At 35.8% G+C, this 19074-nt stretch overlaps 1 protein-coding gene across 6 annotated transcripts in view; it reads right to left on the bottom strand.

The window, feature by feature from the left end:
* LOC138707810 (serine/threonine-protein kinase NIM1) overlaps positions 1-19074 on the bottom strand; it is a 918589-nt gene that overhangs the window by 734110 nt on the left and 165405 nt on the right. For 4 of the 6 annotated variants that reach the window (XM_069837753.1, XM_069837752.1, XM_069837749.1 and 1 more), the window contains one exon: positions 12798-12967. The exons of the other annotated variants lie outside the window; for them this stretch is intronic. The gene's annotated coding sequence lies outside the window, so the exon portion shown is untranslated. The remainder of the gene's footprint in view (positions 1-12797; positions 12968-19074) is intronic. 6 annotated transcript variants of the gene reach the window in all.

Here is a 19074-nt window from a genome sequence, read left to right on the forward strand (position 1 = left end):
GCACGATGATCCTCCCAGCCGTTATAGCTGACTTTCGTAACCGGATTTCGCTACCTATCGTAGATCCGCAAGTCCATCACAATGCTGGGTGGGCACTGGTCCCATACACTGGCCGAAATTTCATGAGACAATTTCTTCCCCATGAGGACTCGAACCAGCGCGCATTCCGTAACGCGAGTCCTAGGCAGGATACCTAAGGGTACGTACACGTTGGAGCGACGATAGACGATAAAAGAAGCAGCGATGCTATATCAGAGAGAATTGAAACTTGCATTGTCATGGAGGTGTACATATTGGAGTAACGATAAAAGCGAAGATACACGATAAAAGAGATGAAAAATGAAAATTCCATTTTCTTCGCTTTTGTCGTTCATATGATCTCTGATTAAGATAATGTTAATCTGTAGCTATAATGACCGGTAGCTATCAATATATCCGAGTATTAATCGATTTATGATTATTTCGGCATATTAAATTAAATAACATGGATATTGACAAATTGATCAATTGTGTATTTATTCGTGATACGTCATGTGATCACAAGAACCAATCACATCACAATGAACTTATACTAGCTTTGGAATGAGAAACGGGTTCAATTTTGTACGTATTTAAGTTATATTAACCTTGTACCTAGCAGCTGATATTTTCTACAGATCTTCTTTCATCAAGTGGATGTAGAATATCTTCTACTGATAAATCAAAATGTTCGCTTCCCGCGTCCTCGTTGCTCCGGTATGAACACTTGATTCTTTGATAATACCAAAGCATCGCTAGGTCGTTTCTTGTATCGTTTATCGTTGCTCCAACGTGTACGTACCCTTAGATCACAATGCCAAGGCGAGGGACGGTAACAGATATGCTACCGCTATATTAAAACATTTAAATAGTGCGATTTATTTCTAGGTTCATTGCTTCAAGTATAGTACAGACTGCGAATGATTTTTTTCGCATTCGATCTTCAGAATCGCTGAAATATTGCAGTGAAAAAATGAATTTGCCCATTTGCGTCACATTATGGAGAGTGACTGGAGAAACAATGGAATAATGGCTCTTATGTTGCTCTAGGTATTTCGTTACACCGTTGCGTGCATCTATTTCAAATTCAGATCGAGTGATGTGCGACGTTTCGAGCTGGAAAAAAAGAATCGTAAGCAGACAGCGTGATTATTATTACTTAATGAGAAAACGCCTTCGCTTGCCTATTGATTTTCATGTCCACTGCTAAATGAGAAGGAGAGAAATGCGTTGTTCGTCTCCGTTCAGGAGGATCCAGAATCATTAGTTTATTCACGTGAAAAACGCCTTTAAAATATTGAACAACTCGAAAACTCTCTTGGAAACTTCACACAGGCCAACATGCCTGTTACTCAAAACAGCAAGAGTTTGTGAGGATGATGGTGGCGGCAAAGATGAAGAGGATAAATGATGTCACAGTGTGTATAGAAAAGAGGGAGAATTTTTGGTTTCCATGCTCGAAATTCCGAAAACTATATTTCATAAATAAAAAGGGGATTTATAGAATCCCTGTAATTGCATGAAACTTTCATGTCACTCCTCATTGTTACTGTCAGTATGGTTGGAATTGTAAGGATATTTGGATTTGAAGTAAGAGTTTTATATTTATTTTCATGTCCATCTTCATACCGCCCGCAATTAAATTTAACAAGGCGGAGCCTTCTCGTTAAACATTTCATTATCGTTTTCTCATTCAATGAGGCCTAGTCTCGAGCAGGGTTGCCAAACGTCCTGAATTTCCCAGGATTGTTCTGGATTTTAACGGTGTGTTCTGTGTCGTGCGCTGAATTACATTTGTCCAGGAATGTCAAAAGGATTGGAAAAATACAATTTTTGCTCATTTCTATAAAATTATTTTTAAAATATTTCCTCATTCATTTTTCAACACCCTGTCCAACCTATGCTCAACGTCGTCAATGATGCGTGGCGCAATCTATCGGGTTGTATTGGAATAAAAACTATAATAAGCCTACTATAGTGTGTATTAAGTATTGCGTAGTATCTTTACTCTTTACTATCTTTGGAAGTCGCTTTATTATTGATAGAATTTAAACATTGTATCATGTATTTTTCTGTACAGATCAGACACTAATATGACATTATTTTTTCAGACTTTACCAGTAATTCAAAGTAAATTTCATAATGTAGCAAAAATGTAACAAAATCGAACGTTCAGGCCCTATATAATTAGTTAAAACACACAAAACGAATAAAATCAGCTGTATTACAAATTGAATTAATTCAAATGTGTTATCACGTTACGGAAGGAACGCAGTATCATCAACTGTCCCGGATTCCTGATGAAAGAATATGACAATATGGCAGTTGGCATCGACGAAACTCCCAAAATAGGGCTATGCTGTAGCTGTTAAATTTTTGTCAAGTGGTAGGCCTACGTAGAAAAACGTTAAACGCTGAAACTTATTTTAAACAAAATAATTTCGGGGAGACTTATTTACACAATATTTTTCGGTGCAGATCGGCCAAAATTATATCGTCTTGCACCTGTCCCTTTAGCCTGAGGTGCAGATCGACCCAAAATATTTCGTCATACACCACGGCAAAAGTGTGATGGCAAGAAATTTTCCACAACATTCTAAATAAATGCGGTTCAAGAAGGGGTATAAATAATACACACGTACAATGCTAATGTTGAATAGTGGCGTATTTTTCTCAGATATGTATTGGTCGCTTTAATAAATGAAATGAGAAATAAAAAAACGTAAATAATTTAGTTTCTTCAGTAAATTGACGGCTATTTTATTAACCTTGAAACTATTCGTGAATATTTTAATACTTACATAATGCAGGAACACATTTTCTGTTACAACAGGTGTCTTGTTTCCCAACACGGCCGAAGTCGTAACATTAGTTGCATTAAGAGAAGCGGTTTTTACAACTTCGTACAAACTCATTTGTTATTTAAAGTTGTTAGGGATGTTATGTTCAAGGATAGCGGAACGGAAATAAAAAAATCTTACTACCAACAATTTGTAGCGGTTTCTAGAACACAAACTGACGACAAAAGCAACGAAACGCGACATAGAAATACAATGTATTTCCATAGAAAAGTAGTGAATTAGGGTAAAGAAATCAAACCACCACTTTCAGAAATGGAAGACATTCATGAAAGAGCATAAAAATAACTTCAATAATAATATGTACAGAGCACAAGAAACTAATACGATAGTCAAAATTAAACGCATCTTTCCAGTATACACCAAATACATATCAACTTAGTAAATAGGCCTATACGTTTTGTGGCACCATTAATTAAAAAAAACGGTTTAATATTTCAATTAAATTAAAATTAAATTGGCGTGTGTTGAAAATAAAGAGGCTACGAATGTCTAAAAAATTTCAGTCTCCCTTTCAAATATGTTCTGCTGCGTTAAAATACTTGTTGGCGGGCAAGGCATTTGATATATTGTTTTGTTATTTATACTGTATATTGTAATAAACCTAAAAATTGTTAAATATATTTGTCACATATCCTCATAAATTAACCTCATCCAGCTCGGGTGCTCAAGAAGCCGTCTCTTTTTTCAGGCGATAATGAAGCTACTCCAATCATAGGGTATTTTTACTGAATTACAGAATAGCTACGAAAGAGCTGTAAGACTCATGATTTTTCAGATATTCAGGTCTGTTATAATTTAACTTGTTATGCTATTTACAGTAGGGTGTTATTCGACATGAACATCCTAAGATTTCTACCAAATTCTCTCTCGTAAAAGCGGTGCTTTGCGGGTAATGTTATCTAATTCGAATACAATACTGAATAAGGTTTCAAAACTTCCCTAGTTGTTTTCCAACTCGGAATGTTATTAACACATATGGAAACAACTGTCTGCTGAATTCTACTAACTAGCGGATAGAGAAACTTATTCCTAACCCTCGACACTAACCTGAGGTCTTTTAAGACCCCACGCCATCTTTTATTGTTAATATCCACATCAATATACCCCGAAACGTTCCAGTAACGTAGATATTCTATCCTTGGTTATTTTAGTTTCCTTTACAATTAAAATTGTTATTTCATATATATATATATATATATATATATATTCGGCCTCAGTAGCGTAGTCGGTATAGCGCTGACCTTCTGTGCTCAAGGTTGCGGGTTCGATCCCAGCCCAGATCGATGGATTTAAGTACGCTTAAACGCGACAAGCTGTCAGTAGATTTACTGGCATGTAAAAGAATTTCTGCGGGACAAAATTCTGGCACATCAGCGACGCTGATATAACCTCTGCAATTGCGAGCGTCGTTAAATAAATCATAATTTAATTGTATGTCATTTATCATAATACACTGCTCTCTTAAACTGACTGACCATATTTGGGATTAAACCAATGGCTTTCTCAAAACACGCTATGAAATGTTACATATAAAACAATTTTCATTTCGAAAAGGAAGAAAAAACGATCAAAATAAAATTATATTAAACTCTTTCCTTTGAAACATTTTAAAGAATAGCCACTGAAATTAATGATATTACTTACGGTTCATTCTGTATACTAAAGTCATACATGTAGGCCTATGTAGTTAATATTTCTATTGTAATTTACGGGCTTTTCTCTAACCGGGCAGTAAACAAAATGCTGTAATTTGAGTGTTATGGATATTGAGAATACTATGCGTACCGAAAAGTTACGACTAAAAATGTCATGTTTGATCGCAAGGAAACCACTAAGATTCCTGACTCATCAGCATCCAATAAAATACTTTATCATTTTACTGTTTTTAATTCCCTACTTAGCAATTTACTTACTGCGTCCTTACGCTTTCCTCTTAGTGCAGGCTGTTTTCTTCTTTTGTTGCACTATTCTTCCGAGCGACGTCAATCACTGTGGAAGTATCTACACTCGCATCACTTTTCTGAATAACTGTGGGAATATTTTTTTATAGAGGTTGCGATATAATTTATCCTGCCTATCTTTTGTAGATGTGATCACAAGTCTCCTATAGCTATACACTTTCCGTTCATGGAATTATTGCTTATCACTACAAGAAATTACAATACATTCCGAAAGCGTACACAGCATTGCAATTTTTCATTCTACTGCATGTCCACCACTTCTAATATCTTTATAATGCAATAACTGCAACAAACTAGGATTAACAATTCAGACACGCAATGCTTCACTTCCATGGATGACACTTACGTACAAGAAGACGAAAAAAGACAAGAATCTACAACAGATGATGCGAGCTGAATGAGCATTAGTGTTGCCAACACATAAATTGTGTCCCCGTCAATCTAACACCTGGAAATCGTCAGAATCCGTCAAAATAAAAAGACCCACTCAATATATCTATACACAAATAAAAAAGCAAATTTTAACACAACTTACCAATCTTGATTAAGATAAAAATTCTTCAACCTCTGAATTGATTACGAGGAAATCTGATACAGAGGATTTTTTTATTGGGTTCTTTTACGACGCTGTATCAACATCTAGGTTATTTATCGTCTGAATGATATGAAGGTGATAATGCCGGTGAAATGAGTTCGGGGTCCAGCACCGAAAGTTACCCAGCATTTGCTCGTGTTGGGTTGAGGGAAAACCCCGGAAAAAACCTCAACCAGGTAACTTGCCCCGACCGGGATTCGAATCCGGGCCACCTGGTTTCGCGGCCAGACGCGCTGACTGTTACTCCACAGGTGTGGACCAGAGGATTCTTTAACTTGCTACGGCACAGGCAGGCCTGTTCAAATAAAAAGTAAAATCCCCCAAAAATTAAACAATTGAAATGACAGCAGCTGAAAAACGTCAAAAGACGATGTAAATCGTAAATTCCGGCAGAAAATCCATCACCCGTCAAAGCCATTCTTTTACCGTCCGCTATGTTGAAATTCTGTCAGATTTGACGGAATTTCCGTCCAGCTGGCAACACTGATGAGCATGAGATAGTACAGCCGTGGCGAGAACGTGACTCGCGAGACATTGTGGCTCGCAGTGATAGCTGTGCTTGCTTCTAACCTCCGCCAAGCCCCACCCTCTCACTCACTGGAGTCAAACTCAGTTCCATTTGTATTTGTCTCTGACCTGCGAGTGGCATATGTCTCTCTCGAAACCATGTACGAAAGTTCCAAGTAGGATGGGAGGACGCATTTTTTTGCTGTCAATATGATGAGAATATTAAATGTACGATTTGTTCACAAGTATTATGAGGAAAACGGTTGTATAACATAAAACGGCATTATACTACATGTTACTGATGAAACATTAAAAGGTTAAGTGTTATTGTTGTTTTCATCATCATCATCATCATCATCATCATCATTCATCTCTGTACGTCGACTCTTTTTCAGCAGATGTACACTCAGCGGCAAAAAGAATGGGCCGACTCTTGGTCGATAGAAATGCTAAGTTCTATCGCGCGGTTCACTCGTGTAAATGTAACCCAGTGCAAGGCATTGCTGTGGTGTCTCTTCATTGAAAGTCGTCCGTCTATAAGGTAATAAACCTTAGGAGCAGTGTGTGGCCCAGTGGTAAGAAGTCTGACATCCGTACCAGAGGTTGTGAATTCGCCTCCTGGTACGGTAAAATTATTTTTTTTATTATTTTAACTTTTACTTCATTTATTAGCTTAAATGTGAAATGGCATTTGTTAACAAACTTCGTTATGCCTGCCTTGTAAAAATATTATTGCCTATCACCTGTGGGCTATTAATAGGTTAGACCTGGCCTGTATAAACAAAAATACTTGTTTCACATCCTAAAAAATTGGACGCATATCAAACACAAATAAATAATTAAATTAACAAAAACAAACAATTTGTTAATATATTAATAAAACAAGGCTGTGGTGGGGACTAGCATCTCGTCCACAAACCACCTGCGTCAACATCTGCCCTCATTCTGCGCGGCATGGAGTCCACAAGATTATGGAACAGGTCTAAATTCTTGGCCATCTTCTCCCTTGCATCTAGAACTCTGTCCCACAATTCCTCAGATGTCCGAACGGGTGGTTGTTCTGCCCAATTAGAGCGTAGGATCCTTTTGACTGCAGCCCACTAATTTTGAAAGGGATTCATATCCGGTGAATTTGGAGGCCAGTCGACTGGGTCGATATCACGCCTCCTCGTAAACCATCTTTGAATCCGGTTGGCGGTGTGTATCGGATTATTATCCTGGTGGAAGAAAAGTGTTCCTTCTGGATATCGTTTTCGGGCGGAAGGGATCATTACATTTGCCAAAATGTGTTCGTAGACTTCTGCCGTAAACAGACCGTGGATGCGTTCCAGAAGTCCTGCCCCATCGCGTGACATCCACCCCCAACACACGACCGTCACGCGAAGCGTATCGGTGGCCATTCATACAATAAACTAGGGCAGTACTATCATTGCTATTGGAGACAATTACCTCTTCGGAGAAAATGACATTTCTCCAATCAACGTCCTGTCGGAGAGTAGCATACACAGAATGTTACCGGAGACAATTACCTGGTTGGAGAAAATGACATTTCTCCAATCGAAGACCTGTCGGAGAGTAGCATACGCAGAATAACCTATCCGAACAAGGGCAATGAGTTATTGTTTCTGTGCCATCTTCAAGCGTAATGACGAGACAGAACGTTATGTTAACAGATAGCAGTATTGCTTGAAAGAGAGAGGGAGGTTTATTATTTATTAGAGTTTGGGCATATTCTAAGATATATCGCCACATAATTATAGCTTTGCGAGACACATATGATGGCAAATTTGTAATAAAAAAAAAGAAGATTGGAGGAGATTCGAACCTTGAGCTACTATTACTAACTTATTCAATATACCAATGCCGTAACAACTTACGCTACTGTAACTGTTTATATCGGTTCGGCATAATACATGGTTTTCCTGTTCATATTCGCTCCGGTCAATTTTGTATTTATCAATTTTATTATTATTTCACTCTCCAAGGGCCCTGATATATCTAGAGTCAACCCGCCATTCGATTTTATTACATATTTTAGCCTCTTAAACAAAATACAGCAAATTTAAATGGTTTAATTATGTGTTACCTAGTGAACTACGGCATTGACGAGACGAGCATGCCTAAGCTGCTGATAAAGCGTCGTAAGAAAAAAGAGAGAGACGAGCATGCGCAATGTATGTCTCTGGAACTTAGAAATTGTCGGCCGGCCCATTCTTTTTGCCGCTAAGTGTACGATTAATGCGGTTAGCTCTTCAATTTGAACTCACTGATTTACTATGTGATGTCAAATGAAAGCTTGATGTAAGGTCTTGACAAATGTTGAACTTTCAAATCTTTGCCAAAAAATAAATATCCGAAGCTTCGTTCTTTCCCTTGCTCTGTTGATGCCATGTTCGCTACAACTTACGTTTGTGAAAAATTATTTTCCACAATTAAAATAGTGAAAACCACATTTAGATCACGACTGACAGACAAATACCTTCGTGATCAACTACGACTGGCAGTAAGTGACATAATTCCTGATTTTGAAACTTTGTCGCAGAGACATTCTGAAGACAGTTAATTTTAGGTTGTGATATTGTTCATTTATTGTTCATTTCTTTCTTCGTTACACGTACTAATCATAGTTTGTAGCCTTGTACTGTATAAAATTATATTTAAGTGCTTGACGTAAGGAAAATGAAAATCCGTTAATAAGTCAGACAGTTGCTTCACTTCCCCTTCGGGTTTCCGCCTCCCACCATAGGTCCTATGCACGTTTCAGGTTACACAGTGGCTCTGCGCACGATTACATTTTCGCCACCGCTGTACTAGACTGTGGTAGTATACTAAGTCAAAGGAGTGATGTTCCCATCTGCTGGCGCCCGCTGCTTCTTGGCTCCTGATGTAAACAGGAGTTGCGTAACTTCACGGTTATACAGGGAATGGTTTCGATGTGAAAGCAATAAAAGGCAAAGTTATTCCCTATACATGCCATGAAGGCACTTGGAGGGCTCGGCAATGGAATGAGATGGTTGGCAGGCACCGCTCCCCAGCTGCCTTTTTACCCTTGGGAAAGACCCATTACTCAATTTGATAGAAGGCTAACAAACAAACATTTCCATGGGTGCAGATAAAAAAGTTATTTATTTTTTCTTCCACAATGTTAATAACGTCAAAACAAGTGCTTATACAAATTTTGGCCACTCAAACGCAATTACGACGGCCGTAAAAAAACAAGTTTTCCTGGGACGTTTACAGAAAGAAAACAATTTCATTGGAAAAATTTATTGGAAAAGACACAGCAATAATTGTTGGGCTATTTTTCAACATATTCCCCACCGGAAATGAGACATTAATTTGTTATATACCATGAGATCAACAGAGAGGTGCAGACGGCTGTCATACACTAGCTCCGATCCCAGGCGGCAGACTTCTATGACACAGGAATATAAAATTTGATCCAACGTTATGACAAATGTCTCAATTCCTGTGGGAAAATAGCTCAAAAATTGTATTTGTTCCAATAGGGATATCCTGAACTTGCATCAACAGATAGCGCGGGTGTACTTTGAGGGATGCGCTTTGGGTTTGCATTTGTTTTCCAGTATATAAACATTGAGGATTTACGTAGTCTATTAGTATATTAAATAGTCTTAAAAACAGCTAAAAATAAAAAAAAATTGTTGTCGTGTTCCTATATGTAAAAACCAAGGAAAGCTTTTTACCTTCAATCAGGTCCAGAAATATTCTGAATATATGCTTTCAACCTTAAAAATTATAACTAATTAAATTGCGCCTCAATATTAAACAAAAAAACTACTTCAAGTAAGGAATTGCTGGCTAAGTTTAATTTTGGAAGAGAGCGAAGAAAAATTGTAATAAAAATATATGCAACCTCGACAGCAAGCTATGTTAGCTTATATTCAGTACTTGTCGAAGTCTCCGAAGTTTACACCTGAATTTTACAAGTACAATGGAACGATATTAGGCCTACAGTATACTCTCGAATAACTGGGGTGATTATTATGCAGGACAATCCGTAATGAAAAATATATAGGCCTATAAATAATATAGTCCATGTATAAAATAAGAAAGTAAGGGAATTTTGACTCCAAAAATCCATTTTGTGAATAATGTCTTTAATGTAGATTAATACTATTAAAAATCCTGTTTTAATTTCAAATTTTCAAAGTTGTCCTACATATTCAAAACTGGATGCCCTTAACCTACAAAACCCATGAATAATCGTGATACTACTTTGATCATATTTTATCATTCTATTAAAAATTGCATTTCATCTCTCTGCAACTAGAGGAAAAATACGTGGAATTCAAGCACGATAGTCCCGTCCTTATATAAAGGACACATTGTTGGCTGCATATCCTATTTTTCGGGTACGGTACTTACAATTCTAATGATTAAAGAGGCAATATTCACCTTCGACAAAGTTCTTATTTTTTTTTATTCGTGCACCTCGTTCTCAAAGTTCTCGTTTAGATTCATAAACATTCAATTTACTCGTATCTACAATATATTTTGCGTACTGCAGATTTTCCCATTATTCTCTTAAGGGGAATCGCTCAGTATTATACAAATTTACGCTATTATTTATTGTAAATTAAATTAGATTATGAGGTAAGAAAATACTTAATGAAATTAAATTATACTAGATTATACAAAATAATATAAATACATTTTGACACGCAAAGAAAACCAACAAACGGGAGAACGTAATGAACTGTAGCATATGACATAACAACAGCCCTACAACATGTTGTGCCGCATGGAACGTCTCTGGCATCTAACGGTAAAACTTCGCATAAAATATCCCTATACGTTTCCATTAAATAGTGTTCTCTTTCTGTAAACGATCTCAGGGAAACTTATTTTTTTTACTGCCGTAGTAACTGCGCTCGAGTATCCAAAATTTGTGTAAGCACTTTTGTGATATTCTTAACATGGTGGAAGAAAAAAATAACTTTTTTATCTGCCCCCATGAGAATGCTTGCTTGTAAGTGAACTTCGGGGCCGTTGTGGAAGTTTGACAGTGAGAAAATGCCGTCAACACCCGGAATAAAGCACGGAACCTTTCATTCAGTAGCGAATTGCACTATCAACTGAGATACCCGGCCGCACGTGAAAGTAATATTCAGAGATATTAATCTTTTAATTCCTAAAAGGACAAATTTGTCCATGGTCTCAAATAACCGAAACGGAAATTTATAAATATATGTTATTTATAAAGGTTCTTGATAGCTATTCTTAAATTTTATGTAACATTAGATTTAATTAAAATATTTCAAATTAATTAAAAAGTTATTGTAATTTTTTTAAAGGTGCAATATTATCATTTAACCTACAGTTAACTGAAACTCCATTAGCTTCCGTAGGTATCATGACAACGATTGGTTTATATGGAGCCTCTCTATCCTTTACAAGAGGTCCAATTGACTGCAGTGGTCGGGACGCGACCTGCGATCTTAGGCACGGTATGCTGGCCGGACATTCCTGTTTCGATGTGGAAGTAATAAAAGGTAAATTTATCCTCTATAAATCCCATGAAGACACTTGGAGGGCGCATGGTTGTAGGGCAGCATGCTTTCTTGATCTCGGCATTAGATTGAGATGGTGTGGCTGGCAACCGGCAGCCTTTTTCGCTTGGGAAAGACTCGGTACCCAACTTGATAGGAGGCTAATTGAACCTAGGAGATGTGGAAACTTGACAACGAGAAAACCCGTCAACACACGGATTCAAGCCGCGGACCTTCCAGTCAATAGCTAATTGCTCTACCAACTGAGCTACTCGGACGAATATGAAAGTAATGCTGAAAAATATTAATGTAATACGATAACATAGCAGTTCTTTTCATCCGAAAAGATGTGGTTGTAAACACTTGTGCAAAATTTTCCTGTGACAGGGAAATTGAGGAGTGAACTTTCAAAACGCAGTTCGGGTAAGAAGTCTTTCTATTCGCTCTGCTTCTTTCCGTAGTTTGTATCACAGTAGCGTGAAGCGGCATATTGATATTGCTGTTATGAAATGGAAAAGAATTGGACAAAAAGAAATTGTGGGACTAATTTCTCTTCGTTCGAGAGAAGTCTTCTGCTGGAAATAATTTCGCAGTGCAAACCAATTATTGAAAAGAAACAAACAAACGAATCTACGTTGAAAACGAAAAGCGAGGCTTGGCAGAAAATAACCTATACCTTTGTATGAACTTCTGTTCTGTCAAATCATTGAAATCATTCGCTGTATTTATGTATTCATGGATAGCATTTTCTAAATAATCAAGACATAAAAGTTCAGCATCTAACGCACCACTTATATGTTAATGAGAGTTAAATGATTTAACTGCATGAAATTGGGCAGTTAGGCCAAAATTAACATGGGTTTTAACAGTCTGTTAGTACTAACAGTAGTTGAAGAAATGCTTCAACTGTTAAGTTTACAGTTAAAGTGGAATAACACAATATTATAGGCTAATTTAACAAAGGTTGAAGAAACCGGGCTCTAGTGCTTTTTACAAGCATCAGAAGGGGATGAGATTTTCAATTCAACAATGTGAGTATATTTATATACTATTGGCGACACTGACTGTTATCTTCGCCATCTATTCATAGACGTAATAACTAAAGAAGCCAAATTTACACTATTACTATCGATTTGTTGCGCTCAGATATCTCTGAACGACAGTGTACTACTCCATGATTTGTCTACAAGCCCTAGCCTATCACAATGGTATCGTACAAGATATTGAGGTCGCGAATAGGGTGACAAAATGGTGAAAGTTACATAATGCTTATCTTCTCAGGCAACCATGCGTAACTAAGGCATTACGTGCATCAAGTGAAGAAACATGCATTTCGACTCACGTGTAATTAAAACCTGTTGACGAGTCAAAATCTCAAGGTTGAATTTGGCGGCAAGACTCGACCTCGTATAATGATTGTTGCAATGTTTGTCACAATGCTTGATACTAGATGCGACACTCGCGGGTTCGTATCCGACGAAGGCCAATGGTTTTTTCAGGATGGGAAGTTTCCTATAACGAGAAACATGCATCATATATATTATTTTATTCTTTAAGAAGGGCTGTGACTGAGTTTTTAGGATTCTTGACAAAAAATTAATTTCATTTTTTTCATTAAGAATAAGCCAAACTCTGTCACAAAATGGTATCAATTCACCCGTTCCGCCCTTTCTAACTTCGCAGCGGATAGTTCTAAAGGCATGCATATTTAATTTATTTTACAGTAGAATTTCATTGTTTCTTTTCTCAGCTCTTCAATAATTTTCAGCATTGCGCTGTGTATGAAACGCTCTTTACGATACAGTTCTTATCGGAATCAGAACATTTCTGGCAATATTGCAATAAGCACAAGGATTAAAATGTGCTCTGGGTTTTTATGCCCCTTGAGATTTAGTATACGTTTTGACAATTCGAATTACAATAGTAATAAAACTTTAAATGATGAAAATGAAAACAAAAATGCGTAACACATTAAAACCCAGAGCAATTTTTGTTTATACATATTTGATGTATAGTTCTCTGCTAAATTTGAACACAATGAGATATAAACTGTTGCGCAAGAGGCTTCTTATATCGAATAGTACAGTCATTTTAGTAATAGGATCGTACTTTATCCCAGGAGGCTAAAATATTAATTATTACTCGAATTTTCACCATAGCAGATGACGCGCGTGCATTTAGCAAGCGAAGTACTCCTATCTGCTCACGCGACTCTTGTTAGTAGAATTACTCGGAACAAAACAGACCACTTCAACAATTACACTAATATTTACAATTTATATTATTTACGCTATGTACAATAGAATATATTTTTATTATTTACACTATCATAAAGAATGTAGGCATACAATGATCAAACATTATTATTATTACACTATTATGTTGAATGTTGTGTATTATAATGCACAGTACTTTATTTCGTAATACTATAGCCTAAATGTCCGCTAATATGAGCACATTTCGCCTTCTTTCGATAAATTATTGTGGCTCATGTTAAATGAGAGAAGAAAGTTACATTCCCTTTCTCTATTATACCGAATTTTGCACACCTCTGCTCCCTCTTACTCATTTGTCCGATTCCACAATCTTTCTCGTTATCATAACCCTACTCGGTCACAATATGTTAACACGCTAGAAATACCACTCCACACATCATCTCTTTATTCGTCTTTCACTGTTGCTGCTTCTCGTCACTGGAATTCTCTGCCGCCTGAAGTCAAGGGCTGCCGAACTTTAATTTCTTTTAAATGTAAATTAGAAAAATATCTTATGATGAGTTGCCAGACCTAACGCGTTGCAGATATTTAATGCAATGTATTCCACTGTAGGCTATTTATTTCTACTTTTTGTTTCTTATTTTATTGTGTAATCATGCAAATCGTGTTTATTTATCACTTAACACCAATATGTATTCCACTGTGTTCTATTGTTATTATTATTATTATTATTATTATTATTATTATTATTATTAGTCTATTATTTTTATTGTGTGCATTTTTTTATTTGTCGGTTTCTGGTTTAATTATGTGAATCCTACTTACTTGTAATCTAATACTAATATGTATTGCAATGTATTTATTTTTATTTTTACTGTGTACAATTTTTTATTGAATTATCGGCTTCTGTTTTTGTGTGATTCGTATTTGATTCTAACAATATTAATATGTATTCCACTATGTTTAATTTTATTTTGTGCGGTAAATTTTTATGTAACTCCCTCTTTTGATCTCATTATGTACCTAAATCGTATCAGTATGTAATTACGTAAATCCGATCCAGTTGTATGTTCAACTGTGTAAGCAAGTTTTAATCCTGGTTGAGTGTAAGAGAAGGCCTTACGGCCTTAACTCTGCCAGGTTAAATAAAGCCATTATTATTATTATTATTATTATTATTATTATTATTATTATATTATTACTACTACTTATTTTATAAATAGTGTATAAAGGGGCAGTCAGACAATGACTAGGCCTACTCTTAAAGCCGGTTGTCAGAGAGACTGTTTTTCGTCTGTAGAGTATGATCTTTCTTCAGAAATAACATTTTGTAGAATATGATTTTTGTTTTTAATACACCAACTAACTTTCAATACGTTTATTATTTGTTTGATACAAATTATCTTATTTAACACTAAATTGTAATTGTTTAACTCTGTTCGAATTACATGTAACCAAACACATCTACATTTTGATATTATTATTATTATTACTATTATTATTATTATTATTATTATTATTATTATTATTCCACTATTTTTGTTGCTGTTATATATATTTGCTATGTATTTTTATACTGGTTGAGTAGAACAGAAGGCCTTATGGCCGTAAATCTGCCAATAGAATAAATCAATTAAATAAATGAATAAATAATTTAAATTGTAGGAAAGGTCATCGTAGTGTCATTCTTTATCACTAGAATGCATTGTAAACAGTCAATGAGGTCAAGTTTTGAATCTTGAATAGAACGTAAACTGCAGCATAAACAAGACGCAAATGTTCCCTGATAGGCCTAGTACTTGTGTCAAGCGTCAAATATGACGTCACTTCAATATAGTCTATGAACAACTATCTCTGTATACCGTGGGCCAGAATAGGTCCTTAGTAATGAAAAGGTAACACATTGTAATTACTTTAGAGCCACTAAATCCACATAGTCAAAATTTATATGTAGACTAGTATTAAGGTCTCCCCACACCAACGCGAAATATTCGCAGCCGTGGCGGCGACGAATATTTCGCGTATACAGGCCTCCCCACACCGACGCGAAATATTCGCACCGGTGGCGAATGTTTCGCTTCGCAGAGTTGCCACTGTCTCAGAGTACATTACGGTATATGAGTGTGCCCACACCGACGCGAAAGTATCGCCGGACGTCTGCGAATCTGCAGCGTTGAAATTTAGATTCGCCGTCTGCGCGGTTTTTTTCGCTGCCGCCGCGAGTTTTTTTTTATGGCGTTCTGTGAGAAATTGTAAGGAAACATTCAGTTTTATACGATTTATTCTAGAGGCTTACAAGTAAGTAAGGAAAAAGGGCAATAAGAGATGCAATCCAATTGTAATTTAATGAAAGTGGTAAGTTATTCACATCTTTAACATATCTTAAAAGAAAAATTCTAGCCTACATACGGCCTGTCTATAAGGAATGATTTCATATTCGCATCTTTGTTGACTTTTATCAGTCCTTCAGAATATCATAGCATTGCTTAGTACAGAAATATATTTCTAGAGAACCTACCTATATGAACGTTGCGTCATTTAACATCTTACTAAGGTTTAATAGTTCAAAGTTAATAATTTTCTTAGTTTAGGAAAGGTTTCATTCTTAAAAGCAAATATATAAACCTATATTTAATAGCAATTTTTTGTCAAAACTAATCTCATTCATATTTTATTCCTATGAAATACTCTAGGAACTTTTGTATTAGCTAGTACAGAAGAGTTGTTTCAATAAACATAAATAGGCCTATTAATTGTTTTCATTAAACCTTACGGATTCGCGCTGTATCTCCTAACATTAGTACTCGCGTTTGGTGTCACTACTGCTCAATCAATAATAATCAATGTTTTGGACTTAAGCTAATGTTTTTATTTTATTATGCGATATTTGTCTATTAAAATAACCGACTTGCAATTAATTTTTAAATATTAAAAACAATATTATAGGTAGTCAATTTTACGAAGAAAAGTCTGAACCTCACAAATGATACCAAGAAGGTACCACTTATGAGGCAACTAGGCCAGGAGATAATGGAGTAGGGTGGCCAGTTCCATTCCCCCTCCATTTCATACATCGCCGAAAAAATTAGCAAAAATCTACACCTAGCAGATACTGCTTCACACTTACACTTACAGGATAATTTTATTAATTATACGCGAATATCACTACTTGTGGGACAAACCCCTCCCAGATTTTAGACTTGGCTTCATCTCTTGTCTTCCTTCTCTTGAAGGACGCATTATAACAGAATCAAAGAAAAGTTAGAAAAGACAAGACGAAGTAGAGTCTCTTCTGTTTTCGAGATTTTGTTACGCACTTAACACACGTGTATTGTATACTATTTTTGCACGATCATATATTTAGAACTGCAAATACTGTACGAATTTTATAATACTTTCTGCGTTGAGAGCGCATTTCAGTGAATGTAGCCATTATACATTCAAGGGAGTATTAGTTTGCTAAAAATTTAATAAAAGTCAGTATGGTTTTCTTTTTTTATCTAATGATGAAAAAAATGAAAAATATGTTATTGAGGTGGTTTAGACTTATTATATTACATTATAATAGAAACGCGGACAATTAAAGTATAATAATTGTTTCCAAATGTGAACGTATTGATTTCACGGCACTAAAATAATTTATATCGTGTTAGGAGTTTGTTGAACGTACTCTCATCAATGCCTAGAAAATTGCTAAATGACCGAGAATCTTCCAATGTCATCTCTCTCAGTAGGAATAAAAAATATATTACTAATAAAGGATCTTTTATTTCATTTCACTATTTTCGATTATTTATATGTCTTGGGATGGTAATTCATGTTATGAGGGATTCTCTGAGTATTCGTTTCATAGGTAATTTATCTTTTCAGATATCTTTAAATTCTTGTTTCTGATGCACTTTTGTATTTTTCTACGTGGACTTCACTTTCTCACCCACACTTCTTTCTTTTTTCTATATGTTTTCTCCTCCAGAGCTCTAAGTTCTTTGACAACGTTTGCAATCGCAAGCACAACATCTAAGGCTAAATACTAGGTATCATCGTTCGCCATTTTGATTATTTTCATTTCATAATTTAATTAAATGTATTCTAATATTATAGTTACATTTATTTTAATATTGTAACTACATTTATTTTAATATTGTGGTTACATTTATTTTTAATTGCATTATTTATATTTTAATTACATTAATTTAATATTTATTATTACATTTCAAAACACATACGAGTAATTAAAACAATTTAAGCAATGGAAGTATTTTGTAAGCGGATTTTAAATCTGAGCAAAGATTTCTGTAAGCAGACAAGAGGTTGTCTTGAGTTCTTCGCCAAGTAAAAAATACTGTTTTCTTTAACTCGCCGTAACTTGAAAACCAGTAAATATTTTGAATAGCGGCAACTTTTAAAAGTAATTTCCATTCTTTCTCAACATTTCATTCGCTTTGACCCCCATCTAACGTGAAAAATAAAAAAAGTTTACCGCTAACCACTTCTGAAGGTCTAAATGTCTCTTTTGAACAGATCACTTCCAAATTAGTATCTTTTTTCCCCCGCGTTTTAAAAACAATTTTGATTTCAAAATTTGTTCCATGCTTTCCTCAGACATTGACCTGCCAATCCTAAAAATAACAGTGCCATTGTTTGACTATCATAGGAGCTACGACATGATATTCCTCCGCATACGCGAAATTTGGTCTCCGTCAGCGCTGCGAATATATCGCGTCGGTGTGGGGTATCGTGCGAATTTCTTTGCCGCTGTACTCGACCAAGGCGAGTGAAGCCGCGGGCGTAATGTGAACTATCACGATGCGGTATTACGAACGTAGGAGCAGTAGCGCCACGGCTCCGGGCTGCAGGACTCCACTGGCCTTGGTCGAGTAATAAGTGAACAAAGATGTAGTAAACATTTTGGTAATTTTACAGAAATACTAAATCAAAGAAAGTACAGTAGATCGTCTCGTTTAGGCACAGTGAAAACGTAAACAAAGTGCAGTTAACGCGTAGGGGAGGACAAGCCGTACGATAAACACGAGGATGCATAAGGTTTTAGTTACAACATTTATGTCGGAACATTAATTGAAATTATATTTTCCAAAAATACACAAGACAAAAGAACACAAATTGCATAACTTTATCAAACACATATTTTAACAAACAAGCAATTGTAATGTTGAAATAATTCAATGTAACATATCAAATGTTTCTACTTACATGATATTGTTTTCAAGCAGCATTTTTTTTACGGTCATGAATTTCATTCTCTGTATGACTAATATAATATCACCGTCTTCTGTGGCCGAATTAACAAAACTACGTATATTGATCTGAAGTGAACAACACTATTTCGTAAACGTAATTTTCCCTTCTCAAAGTTCAATTTATTCAGGTATAGTACATAGTATT

The sequence above is a fragment of the Periplaneta americana genome, chromosome 10, assembly GCF_040183065.1.
Source record: "Periplaneta americana isolate PAMFEO1 chromosome 10, P.americana_PAMFEO1_priV1, whole genome shotgun sequence".
Lineage (NCBI taxonomy): Eukaryota > Metazoa > Arthropoda > Insecta > Blattodea > Blattidae > Periplaneta > Periplaneta americana.